This window comes from Micropterus salmoides, unplaced genomic scaffold (genome assembly GCF_014851395.1).
Source record: "Micropterus salmoides isolate LMB-PRFRI ecotype aquatic unplaced genomic scaffold, ASM1485139v1 Ms_hic_scaffold_11, whole genome shotgun sequence".
NCBI classification, from domain to species: Eukaryota; Metazoa; Chordata; class Actinopteri; order Centrarchiformes; family Centrarchidae; genus Micropterus; species Micropterus salmoides.
The window spans coordinates 9060402-9072996 of record NW_024040152.1 but is presented as its reverse complement, the minus strand read 5'-3'; the positions used below and the strand labels follow the sequence as shown (position 1 = coordinate 9072996).

The following is a 12595-nucleotide window of genomic DNA, read 5'->3' as shown; positions in this document are numbered from 1 at the left end:
TATTAGCAAGAGTATTTTCCTGTTTGTCAACTTGAACGATGTTCAGGCTTGTCTTATCAATGAGATGATTTCTGACTTTAAAGCAGCTTTACTTTATGTTTGTGAGGGTCTGCAGAAAAACACAGTGTCTCCTGGTGGACATGTTTCCTAAAAATGCAGCATTGTTGGTTCCCTTTCCCAGCCAATCCGGAGCTGACAGCGGTGATCTCAGAGATAATGATGTACGTGCTGATCGTGGTTCTGCAGCTGTGGCTCATATAGTTATGGTCTACTGTTATAAGAAGATTTCGGAGGAGCACGAAGCTCGGGAGGCCCGTAAAGCTCTCAAGGCTCAGGCACAGTGAGTTGATGTTTACTGAAGTGATTAATTTTGGATTATCTTTAAATCTTTAACCATTTAATACAATATACTTGTGACCAAATTATGAGATGTAATTCCGAAGTTGCTTCACCACAATTGGCTTGATTTAGCAAGGAAAACAAGTAATCTTTATTTTTGTGTCGTTATATTTATTTAACTTTAAATAAATAACGTCACAAAAGTTTTTGTGAATTGTTATGATTATCTCTCTGATGTTTCTCACATCTAAATAATTCACCTTTTCTTTTATACTTCCAGACTAATAGAATCAAAAGACAACTGTGACGGGGTGCAGCTAGAGTAACACTACTGGTGAGTTAGGTTTAGCTTTCAAGACACTATTATAGATTTACTGGCTTGCACAATATCTGATTTAGGACACATATGAAACCTGTCTTTCTCTTTACCTTGCATTTTTTTCAAATAGTATTTTTATTTGTCATTTTTATCCACTAGGTGAAAAAAGATCATCTGCAGAGTCAAGCTTCATTACTGTATTTTTCTAACAAAGACACAATTACTGTATGAGAAGGTGATTTTTAAACGCTTGGTCTGCGAAGTCATAAATGCAACTTGTATGGTAAGTACAAATAGAAGCTGATAGGCAGATTTCCTTTAGATTTCAGTGAAATGCAATGTCAAAGGTGTGCTATGAGACTATTGGATGGATCTGTGAAAAAAACGCCTTTAAAGGTTTTTTAAAAACAAATGGCCTTCAGTGTAGGGAATCCAATGAATGGTTATTCTTATTGTTGAATAATGTCAAAAATGACAATGTCAATTTACCAGAGCATAAAGTAATGTGTCCAAACAACTTAAAGTAAAAAGTTTATCCGTTATCCAATTGGCCAGTGATGAATTTTCTATTCTTTCAAATGACTGACTTATTAAGTAAATATACTGAGGCGTGTACCATGTAAATACGCAAGGCTTAATAACCCAGAACATTTGTAGCAACTAATGTCCTCTTTACTTCTATTTTGACTACATGCCAGAGAAATCTGTCTTTGTAATAATTTTGCCATCAGTTGAAAATAAAAAGTAACAAATGAGGTCTCTATGTGCTGAACTTTGACCGTCATGTCTTTAAAACACCAAATGATAGTTCTTCAGTTTCATTAACATGACCTTCTAGGTATCTGAGAAAACTTATCATGACATTGACATCACTCCCAAAGCTTAAGCGTTTGTTAAGCAGCATGTCTTTAACAACACTGTTCTAGTAAATCTAAATTTATATGTTTGTGCTAGTCCAATCTGTCCAAATTAGTAAATTAACTTGCATAAACTAAATATTTTTGTATATAATTTTTAGTCCACTGCACTTGCTGCATTTACTTTGTTGGCAATGACTTAAAAACAGAAACTAATGATCTTATCAGTATTAACTTGGACAATGATCCACTGTTGAGACACAACATTTCTTGTGTAAATACTGTGTAATGTGTTTAAAATATGTTCATTTAGAGAAATTAATAATGTTTGGAGAAAATACATTGATCTCTTGACAGAATTTTGCCCTTTGCTGTTTCTGCCAGCCACTAGAGAATATGAGTAAAAACATCTCTCTCTTAAACATCACTTATTTGTACGTTTCAGGCAACATGCACACACAGAGACACACACATACAAAAACACACAAACTACAACAGAGAGTTAAAGGACATTTAGAGGTGATTGTGTTGTAACTCAATCTAGTCTGAGCTTTGCAGCAGACTGTCCAGACTACTCCAGTTTGAAAGCAGCTTTGTTCTCCCGCTGCAGCCCGGCACCGTCCTGAAAATGACCACACGCTACTCCTCCTCCAGCAAAATGTGAACATTAGAGGGTTTTTTTATTTATTTATTTATTTTAAATACACAATACAACTAACCACATACACAATTCACAAACTGGGCTTCAACACCAGTCTGAGCTATAAAAGATGATGGTCTGCTCAGCAGGTACAAAACTGTATCTACAAGCAATTTTGAATATTTGTTAATATTAATGTGTAATAATGTGTAGACTTTGCCACAAGCAGTCATAACAAATATGTTAAACCAATTCAACATTTTTCTTAGGATTTCATGACACTGCTGAATGAGGTCTGATCTAAAGACAATATGCTAACTGAACATTCTCATCCACAGTAAACTGTTCATTTTAGCTGATTGCACCAGTATAGGACAGCCATTTAATTCATGCAACACCACAACGTAACTACACTGAGGTTTTGACCTTGCCCTGTGACCTCTTCATTTCATTAAATGTGTGACATGTTGGACATGCTGCATATCTCTTCCACATAAAAGCATGAGCATGAAGGAGGGCACATTATGACTAAGAAAAGTGGGAGGTGTACGTTTATATTCGATGTTTAGCTATGGGACTAGCTGCTTCTAATCCTGCTGGAGACACATGACTTGAAATTATCGATGTCTGCTGATGCCCAATGACAGCAAGAACTGATTCCAGATCCTTCAAAGGTAGGCTTTTCTTTCTACTAAAAACAAGCTTGAATAATGATGTAGGTATAATATGTGGGAATCAATTTCACATTCACTCTCATAACACCAAAACAAACTCTGAAAGGTCAACCAAAAAAGGTGTATTCAGCATTCAAGCTGAAGTTTGTTGGGTAGTAGTCAGAACACATTTCAGAGGTATCATTTAAACATATGACAAGTGTCCCTAAATACACATTAAATTGATATCTCCTAATTTCCTGGATAAATGAGTTTAATTATTAATTAATTAAACTTTAAACTAATTATTTAAAATCGCAGTTAGATATAGGTCTCATTCTTGCTTATTATACCTCTCTTAGCCCTCCATCTTTTTTGTTGTTTGTCTAAATATAAAACCTATATTAAGATATATAATAAAATACAAACTGTGTTAATAATACAAAAACAAAATTAATTCTAGGCTGACCTTTCCTGAGACTTTTTCTTACAGTCTCTTCCCTCAGTTGCAGTTAGCTGAGTGTCCAGCAGATGTCAGTCATGCCACACATCAACACCACCGAGCTGCAGTCGCTCCTGCTCTCTTCCTGCAGCACTGCCTCAACAGCACAAGTGTACTTCTTCACCAATACCTCAGAACTACACTACCCAGCAAGCTGTGCACCACGTGGATGGAGCCCGGGCCCACGCTCAGACTGAGGGCATGATGTACATCCTCCTGGTGGTCGGTATGTTCAGCTTCTTCACCTTCGGCATCATGCTCAGCTATATTCGCTCCAAGAAGCTGGAGAGCTCTCATGATCCGTACCACCAGTACATCGCCCACGACTGGACCAAGGTGAGGATTCCGTCCAGGGTCATCGCTCAGCCTCTGCACAGGGAAGCTGCAGGTACCGGAGTCAGAAGCAAGGAGCCCATCGTCATCTGCAACCCTGCAACACTGGAGTAGCTGCCAGACTAGAATGAGACATTCAGCTACTTAAACAAGATTCAAACACTCTCAACAAAGAAATACAAACACAATATTTATAATTACCATAACTTTAATGTCACATAGCAACCAACAGTTAGTGTTAGGTAGGTTTGTATGTTCAGATCAGTAATTTCACAGAAACAACTTCACATCATATCATAAAAATGGTTCATGTTGTAATCTTTGTTATCAACACATGCAGTTCCTCACACTTTACAGTCACAGCAACTACAATTGCTCAATACGGTTGTAACACAGAGTAAAATTGGTGGCAATATTGTGTCTGACATACACAGAAATAAGCAGGTGAACAAGTGTGAAATAGTCCCATGGACTGTAATTATTGGTTGACAATAAACCACTGATCTCAAATCACTGTCCTGTTCACTTAGAGTCAGAGTGTTAATGTGTTAATCTGAGCAAAGCCTTCATCCAAGACATCAGGTCTTGTTTGGTATTTTTAGGTGTGGTTACTGCAATGGCTTGTTTCTTCTCTCCTTCCTCCTCTCTCTCATTGTCTCTCTCTCTCTGCTGGTCCAGTCGGTGCTGGCAGGCTCCTTTCACAGCACGGTCAATCTCTCGTGACAAACTAAAGTGAACCATTTGCATGTTGCATCGGTACTATGAGGTTGTAATTGTCCACCATCTTGTTAAGTTTCACTAACTCCTCCTCTACAGATGCACACAGCTGCTCCCATTGCCTGTGCTCTTTGGAGGTCATGGGGTCACCGAGCCTGACCCTACCATCCAATAACCTTTCGAATCTGAGCAGTGGTCTCTCGGATGTCGCGTTGTGTGAAACCCAGGGTGGCTGGTAGCCATTATCTATGAGAATGCGGTTGAGGTTGTGGGTCATTGGATCAGCATAAGGATTGTGCTCAAACTTGTTGAGGGGCTTTCCAGCTCCACTCAGGTTCCTGAAGTCTCCTCGGGCCATGGACTCTTGGATCAGGTCTTCCACAAGCCGTTCCACAGCCTGGGTGATCTGGACCTTTCGGCTGCGCTGACGCATGTCCCTTTCCACCAGCGCCCCCTCGGCAGCAGCTGCCCTCTCATGCTCCCTCTGTCGGTAATTCAAAACCTGCTCAGATGCCCGGTCGATACGAATCTGCCTGTACTGACGTTCACGCTGGCTGGGTGTGCCTGAACCCACACCCTCGTAGCTGAGGTAGTGTCTGTGTGGAAGTGCTGTACCTCTGGACTCCTCCTCTTCTGCTCCTTTCCTCCATCAGGTTGCTTGGTCTTGCTCTGATGCGCCAGCACAGCACGGTAGGCCTCCTCCACCCGAGCAAACAGCACTGCGTCTGCAGTCGGAGCCCCAGAGTCCGGGTGGTAAAGCTTGGCTAGGCGCAAGTAGGCCTCTTTCACCTGCCCAGGACTGCTATGTCCTGGTCAGGCAGTTGCAGAAGCCTGTAGCTCTCCTGCAGGCTGCGGCTGATCTGGGCCAGTGCTGAGAGCTCTGAGCAACACGGACTGTCGAGACAAGACAAGCAGAAAACGGCATGGTAGATGTCACTGCGGGAAACCGGAGGAGGTGGAAAGTGCAACTCATTTCTGGCACACTCCTGTGGATTTAAAAGCAAAAGTATTAAAAAATGCAATAAGTCATATAAAGTATCTTAAAGAAAGGAAGCTCATTCTGTCAGGTAAGAGAGAGCTTACAGAAACAACAAAGGCAATATTTGGGTCATGAGTACTACAACAAATAATTTAAAGATAGAAATTAGATTTATAGGAAGAATTCAAGATCTGAATGTCTATTGTTCAGGGAGTTTAAATTTATAAAATTAAATAAATTTTTAGCACATTTATAATGCTGGTAGTACATTTTGATAAATATTCACCTTGTCTCCCATAATCCTGCTTTGTTGACAGAGGCTTATTTCCTCATTGTGGTAATCATTCAATTTGTCAAAACTAGGCTTGTAGGCTACATTTAATGAATACAGTACATGGAAATGACCATAAAGCATTGCTATTTCACCAAATAAGGTTCATGTTTTATTATTATTATTTATTATATGGGCTTGGCACTGACAAATGATTCACAAGAAAAGAAATGTAAGTAATTCTACATAGTGATGTTAATTTGGAATAAAGAGATCCCAAGTTGAGCAAATTCTGATCAACGGCAATGACAGAAATACAAATATACACAACTCACATTTGGGGGAGTTTGGAGGTGTAGTGCTGCCTTAAAAGCAGTGTCAACACATATCACAAAAAGCACAATAAATTAATTGTATTTAAACATGGTTCACAGCTGAAGTCTCTGAGACCCCAACCTGGAGTATTAAGACAAAACTATATACGTATCACGCAGATAAAACAATGTTATGTATGTTTAAAGCTGTTAAAGAGAGTAGAGGGTCTCAAAGTCCAAACGTCTCTGCCAAGACTCAAAACAAAGCTTCATGGATAACAGCCGTCAGAAAGACTTTACTTTAAACACGGTAAGGTTAATACTTTTAGTAACGTTAGTTATGGCAGAATGCGCAACCACATTTATACACACAATTCACTGGTAGCTAACTGAAGAAAGTTGCTAAAATTGTCCAAAAATTTGCAATGACTTTTTCAAAAAATACAAGATTACACAGTCGGGTTGCAGTATCATGAGCAGCAAGAGACCTCCACAACAGAGCTAAAGCTATGCTAACTAACGCAGATAATATCTGTTTTCAGGTGTATTTTCGCTTTAACAGCCAGGCGAGACTCCACGTTGGTCTTCAGGACCAGGGCCTCTATATAAAGTCTCTGCCAGGACCCACAAATCTACATAAATTACTGTTTAAACAAACAAACAAACACAAATGTGAAGGCTCCCTACTAGCTAGGTGACATTAATGCTGCGACTCAAGAGGTTAGCAAAAATAATCTAATTTTAACAGAACATGACATTTAACGCAGATGAACACTGAAAACTGAATGAATAACGTTACTACACCACATGGCTCATTAATGAATAACATTAGACTTAAAGTTACACGATCTACAACTTTGAACCCTCCAGAATCACTGTCTGTTGTCTTCCTCTTCTTCTTCTTTCAGGTTCAACAGCAGCTTACATCATGGTGTTGTATTACTGCCATCTTCGGGGTTAGTTAACTTCTACATTATCTGGATTGTCAGATTTTCAGATCAATCCTGTCCTTTTTAAGAAAGCTGACCACAAACTTCCTGCTCTGTCTGCTTCCATCACACTCCAGTATGTCATTTAAACCTGCTCCTGTTATCCCTAATGTTTTCAATATTATATATATATAATATTATATAAAAGGTGTATATAGTGTACACATAACTCTTATTCTTATTTTTCTGTTTCTATTATTTTATTTAATGTGTTATTTTCTTGTCTGTTGCGTTGTGCTGTATCAGGAGCTGCTGTAGGAAGTGAATTTCCCAGTGTAGGATCAATAAAATCTATCTTATTGTTGGGTCAGATGTAAACCAGGCTGGGCCAGTTAAGCCTGGTCCCCACCTTCACCACTTTATAAACTTTGTCAAAAAATACTCCATTAACTTTCTTATACTCAATAAGTTTGCAATCAAAAACTTCTCTGGAGACGGTCAAGAGTCGGTGAAAAAGAGTTTATTCCAAAATAGGACAGTCATATATCAGTTATATACTCCCCTCTGGTCTGGTTTGCCCCTCCTTTCCTCACGATGAACTTCTTTTCCTCTGCAGTTCTGCTGTTTACTGTGTTATTTTACCAATAACAATGTGCTCCAGCTGTCATTTATACTGTATTGTTGACTTTCTATATCTTTATGGATAAGAAGTTCACCATTTAGATTTCAACTTCAGTCTCACCGTATTTTTAAAAGTTACGCATGCTTAATTTGACACACAATAACATTTTTTAAACAATTAATATAAGAATAACATAAGTAAAGTTGCATCTTTCATTAATGTTTGGTTTCTTACAGCAATCTTGATGTTATCTGGCTGTTTTCTGCTTTCTGCTTATCTCTCTGTCATGTTTTCATCAAGCATATGATGTTTTTTGGTCATCCACTATCTGACGTGATTTCAGTAAGCCTCTGTCGCTTTTTGTGTCATCCACTATCAGACGTGAAAAGTAAGTAAAAATTCCTTCAGCAAGTTCACTCAAAGTTCACATAGGCTGTAATAATCAGAGGTTGGAAGTTGACAATCAACCCCTTCATTGGTAATTAACATGTAGTCTTAATATCAGCAGACTACATCAGCAGTTCCTCATGTAATCATAACAACAGTAATAACAGCAGACTGTGAACACCTGCAGCCTCTCCTACAGTCATAAATCTATAGTAGAACAGTTGAACAAGGCGTGCATAGTCTCAGTGTCTGCAGTCAATGCTCCCACTCAAGGATTTTAACCACAGTGAGCTTGTTACTGCATTCAAGATTACAGTACAGCACTTCTAAGTAAAAACAAGACACATCTAGGTGAAAAGAAAATGATTAAGAAGATTAATGATTAATATAATTTAAAATGATGAATTAAGAATGATTACTTATTGATACTGATTAAAGATAATAAAAATGATTAAGAATGATTATTAATACTGATAACGATAATAAAAATGATTAAGAATGATTATTAATACTGATTAAAGACAAACACTGATGACTGACTTGACTTATGTCTGTTTTGCTGGTCTTTTGTGCTGTGTGCTAGAGACAGGACATTCTTACTGTGATGGACTATATTTATGTATGTTTTTTAACACAATTTTCACTGATTCTGCTTCTACATTTTCCTTTGCTGGTGTTTTTGATGATGCCTTGCTGTGCTCATTCTGATCCCAGAGCACACGTGCCTGCTTACACACACATGTGCTACTGCCTCTGGTCAGTTGGACACAGAGAGGACCACACACACTCAGAGCTATAGAGTCTTAACACTGTGATCTTAACTTTCACTATAAAATAACACTTTAAATGATGACAATGTAAACCACTTCGCTCTAGTAATTAATGATAACTATTTAGGCTAATGCTCTAAAATAATTCTCAACATTATTTATTCCCTCCATCGTGTGCTTTCTGTCTGAGGTATATTTCTTACAACTAACAATTAATGTTTTACTGTACTGTTTTACGTACAATTACAGTTGGATGCTTCCATAATAAAATGTTACCATGTCCTATTATTGGTCATTACTTCTCTTTTCTATTTCCTTCCCTGTTTCTCTCATTGCGTATAGCCTAGGCTAGTTGCCTTCCTCTTATCTCCTGATCCCGTGCTACTGCCATACTGATTTTATTCCATCCAACAACCTTTCCCTCTGTTTTTGAAAGTTTAATTATGATCTCTATGGTTCCTTCATTAACAGCTTGTTTGGCTAGTTTGTCCACTTTCTCATAACCCATAATGACCTTGTGTGCAAAACCCAAATGACAGTGTTTTACTGAGCATATTTGCACTATTTCAAATAGTAGGTCTCTGTGGTTACTGGATGTAAGGAACTAACAGACGGGAACTTTTACCGTCTCTGGGAGGTACTACTACTTAAGAAATACTAATACTAAGAAATGCACTTATACAGGTCACCGGGACATAAAAACTACATGAATAGAATCAGCATTAAAATCTGATAATAGTCGCCGAAAAAGTTTGACAACTTTGCCCCAAAATAAGGTTTAAAAAGCGTTTTTCCCGACCGGTTATACTTCTCCTACGCATGCGTAGTGCAGATAATACGGACCCTTACGTCAGTGGAACCACATGATTGGCTGAATATGATTCCTGCTTTGGCTGTTAAAAGCAGATGATTGGCTTTCTTGCAGGAGGGGCGGTATAACTGCCATCTTTACCGTTACGGGCTTTCCCAACAGAGTTGTATTGAGGATGTGACTGAGTGGCATGTCTCCTCTAAATTGTCTCGTTTCATAAAGATATAACTAGTATCCCTCTGCTGTATCCTATTTGTCTAGATTAGTTGACAACTTGAATTTAAAAATATTTGGAGTCTTCCATACAAGTATTTCCTTAGCAATAAAGTAAGATAGGCTATCATATCCTGCAAGTCCTAATTTATGTTAAAAAAATATAATGATGTTTATTGTTAACTGTGTGCTGCACCAGAAAGCTACATTCCCTAACACCACTAAAATATTGCTTTGACCTGACTTTTGAGTTAATGCAAATTACAAATAATTCGGGTGGGCAGCAAGGGGCAATCTTCTGGTGCGTTGGGGGAAGCCGATACAGTCTAAGGGGGCAGCAACGAAAGGTTACAACCTAATACCATATTACAAATTAGGCCTAACCTTACATGTTAGCAAACTCTGTGAAATGTGTGAATTAATCCGCCATGTGTAAAATTACGTCAACTTGGCAAGTCTTCTACCAAAAATTCAGAGTTTCCGAGTTGTTGTTCTGAATTGAGGGGGCATTCAAATTAATTTTCCTAGTCAGGAACTCAGTTTTCCGATTCCACATGAATGCAGGTCTGGGCCACATGAGGTTGCTTTGGCCGGCGGCTGCCAATTCAACAGGGCTGTTGTAGATTTTCGGTCAGAGGGGGGCCATAGGGGGGGTCCAGGGCCTGTGCTACAGGGGCACTGGCCCCTGTTGACTCCCCCCCAAAAGCTGCCACAGATGCAGGATGTATGCTATGGAACAATGCTTGAAGTGGGCCGGTAGGCACCAGTAAGCAGTCACGACATTTTACTCTTTGGCGTACTGGGATTTCTCCCATGCCGGTACTCTCCTCTGACCTCTCCATATCAGGGCGCTACGTGACGCTCACCTGTTCCCGTTTTCGCCTGCCTGCTAAGCTCAGTCGACAGAGAGAGACGAGGAAGAAGAGAAGCTCGGGTGCCTTTCAAGCAGCCGTGTGCTGAATGTAGCGTGTCAATGTCAGTTTTGGTCAACGGCGAGAGACAACATATCTAACATATCATCATATGTATTTTATCCCGTTAGAATTGAGCCTTGAATTACACATATGATGTTGGTCAATTTGAAATATAATTTTGCAAGTCAAGAGAGTTTGTTGAAAGCAGTTTGTCGTAAAACAGTAAAGTTACATGTTGTTTTGTGTGAAAACCGTTCAACGAACTACATCTCTCGTCTAGCACAATATACGTCACCTACATGTTAGCGCTGTAATGCTAGCTAACATTCGTTGAGAGAGAGAGATCATAGCTTATTACCTGATTCAACATTTCCCTCTTTCTCTTTATGGAGTATAGAGAATGATACACTTCCTCCTAGCCTCACTCAAGTGCTGGTCACATTGATTCCCAAACCTACAAAAAAGACATTTTTATTGATAGCTGGAGACACATTTGTCTGCTAAACAATGATTACAAAATAATGGCGTCAATATTTGCCAGGACAATTAAAGAAACTCTTGACACAATTATAGATGAGACAAAATCAGACTAGTATTAGATATTCTTGACTACTCTGACTTGATATTTGAAGATGGCTTCATCCTCTTCTTAGATTTCTACAAGGCTTTTGATACAATAGAACACCAATTTATTTTTCTGTTTTGGAAAAATTTGGTTTTGGGGATTTTTCTGCAAAGCAATTAAAACCTTATATGCTCTATCAAACTGAAAAACGGAACTTCCCCTAGATTTAATGTGAAACGGGGCATTTGTCAGGGATGCCCGATTTCCCCTTATCTGTTTTTACTTTGTACACAAATTCTCACAGCTCATGTCGGTAACAGTGCTATACAAGGAATTTATATTGTGGGCAGGGATATCCTCATCAGTCAGCTTGCGGACGATACTACAATCTTTTTAAAAAATGCAAGCTAGACACCTGTTGCCATTCAAGTAATTAACCAGTTTTCAGAGGCCTCTGGTCTATGCCTAATATTAATAAATGTGAACTATTGCCTTTAAAAGATTATAATATACAAACTATTTGCAACATTTCGATCAAGGAGGAAGTTACGTACTTAGGTATTATTATCTCTAAAGATCAGAAAATGAGATGTCCTTTAAATTTCTCTCCCGGCTTACACACGCAGCTCTCTCTTTACACTTGGACAGTAAAATTTGTAAAGATATTGATAGAATGCTTTTTGACTTCATCTGGAAAAATCATACCCATTATATCAAAAAAGTGTTATGAATAATGAATGAATCTGGTGGGCTCAACTTTTTGGACTTCAATACTCTAATACTTTTAAGATTAATTGGGCTAAGCATTTTCTTAAAAACCCTGTCTCGATTTGGAGTTTTATTCACCATTATATATTCTCTCGCTTTGGTGGTCTGGGATTTATTCTAAACTGTAACTACAATGTGTTTTTATCAACATTTAACATTCCAGTTACGCCAAGAGAATTAGCAATTGTATTTGACGCCATTCCATCAGGCACAATCATGCTTTTTAGATATACTGGCAGACTTCTACCTACTTCTGCCATCCTCCCCGGTGTGGCTGAATCAACAGGAAAAATCTGTTTTTCCCAACTTCATCAAAATATTAAGAACTTTTGTGCTTTATTTCAGAAAGAAATTGTTTCTATTCCAAATGTTACATTTTACTGGAACCGATTTGTAAATGACATTGCCTGGAAAAAGGTTTGGATGATTCCTCACAGATACCTTAATCTGATCTCTGGCTTGTTTGTATATTGTTATGTATATTTTGTATATTTTGGTAGGTCACTTCTGATATGTATCCCTTTTTTTTTTGCAATACAGATGACTTTTCCCGTCATATGAAGAAATACATTTAGGCTACTCCTTTCTTTCTGAATTGGTGCAGAAAATGTGTCCAGAATGCAGGAAATGAAAGTGTTTCATGCTCAAAGTCGTTAATTGTTATAATATTTAGGTTGTGGATTTGTGCGGGG

At 38.4% G+C, this 12595-nt stretch overlaps 1 long non-coding RNA gene and 1 pseudogene across 2 annotated transcripts; one reads left to right on the top strand and one right to left on the bottom strand.

Annotated features, from left to right (window-relative positions):
• The first annotated feature begins 253 nt into the window (after positions 1–253).
• LOC119897179 lies at positions 254–834 on the top strand. Of its 2 annotated transcripts, XR_005443362.1 has the most exons (3): positions 258–340; positions 620–673; positions 818–834. It is a non-coding gene; the product is annotated as an uncharacterized LOC119897179 (long non-coding RNA). The 2 variants fall into 2 exon arrangements; XR_005443361.1 differs by lacking the exon at positions 818–834 and having other exon boundaries at positions 254–340; positions 620–677.
• A 3112-nt stretch (positions 835–3946) lies between these two features.
• On the bottom strand, positions 3947–5637 carry LOC119898151 (annotated as a pseudogene).
• Positions 5638–12595: the final 6958 nt, after the last annotated feature.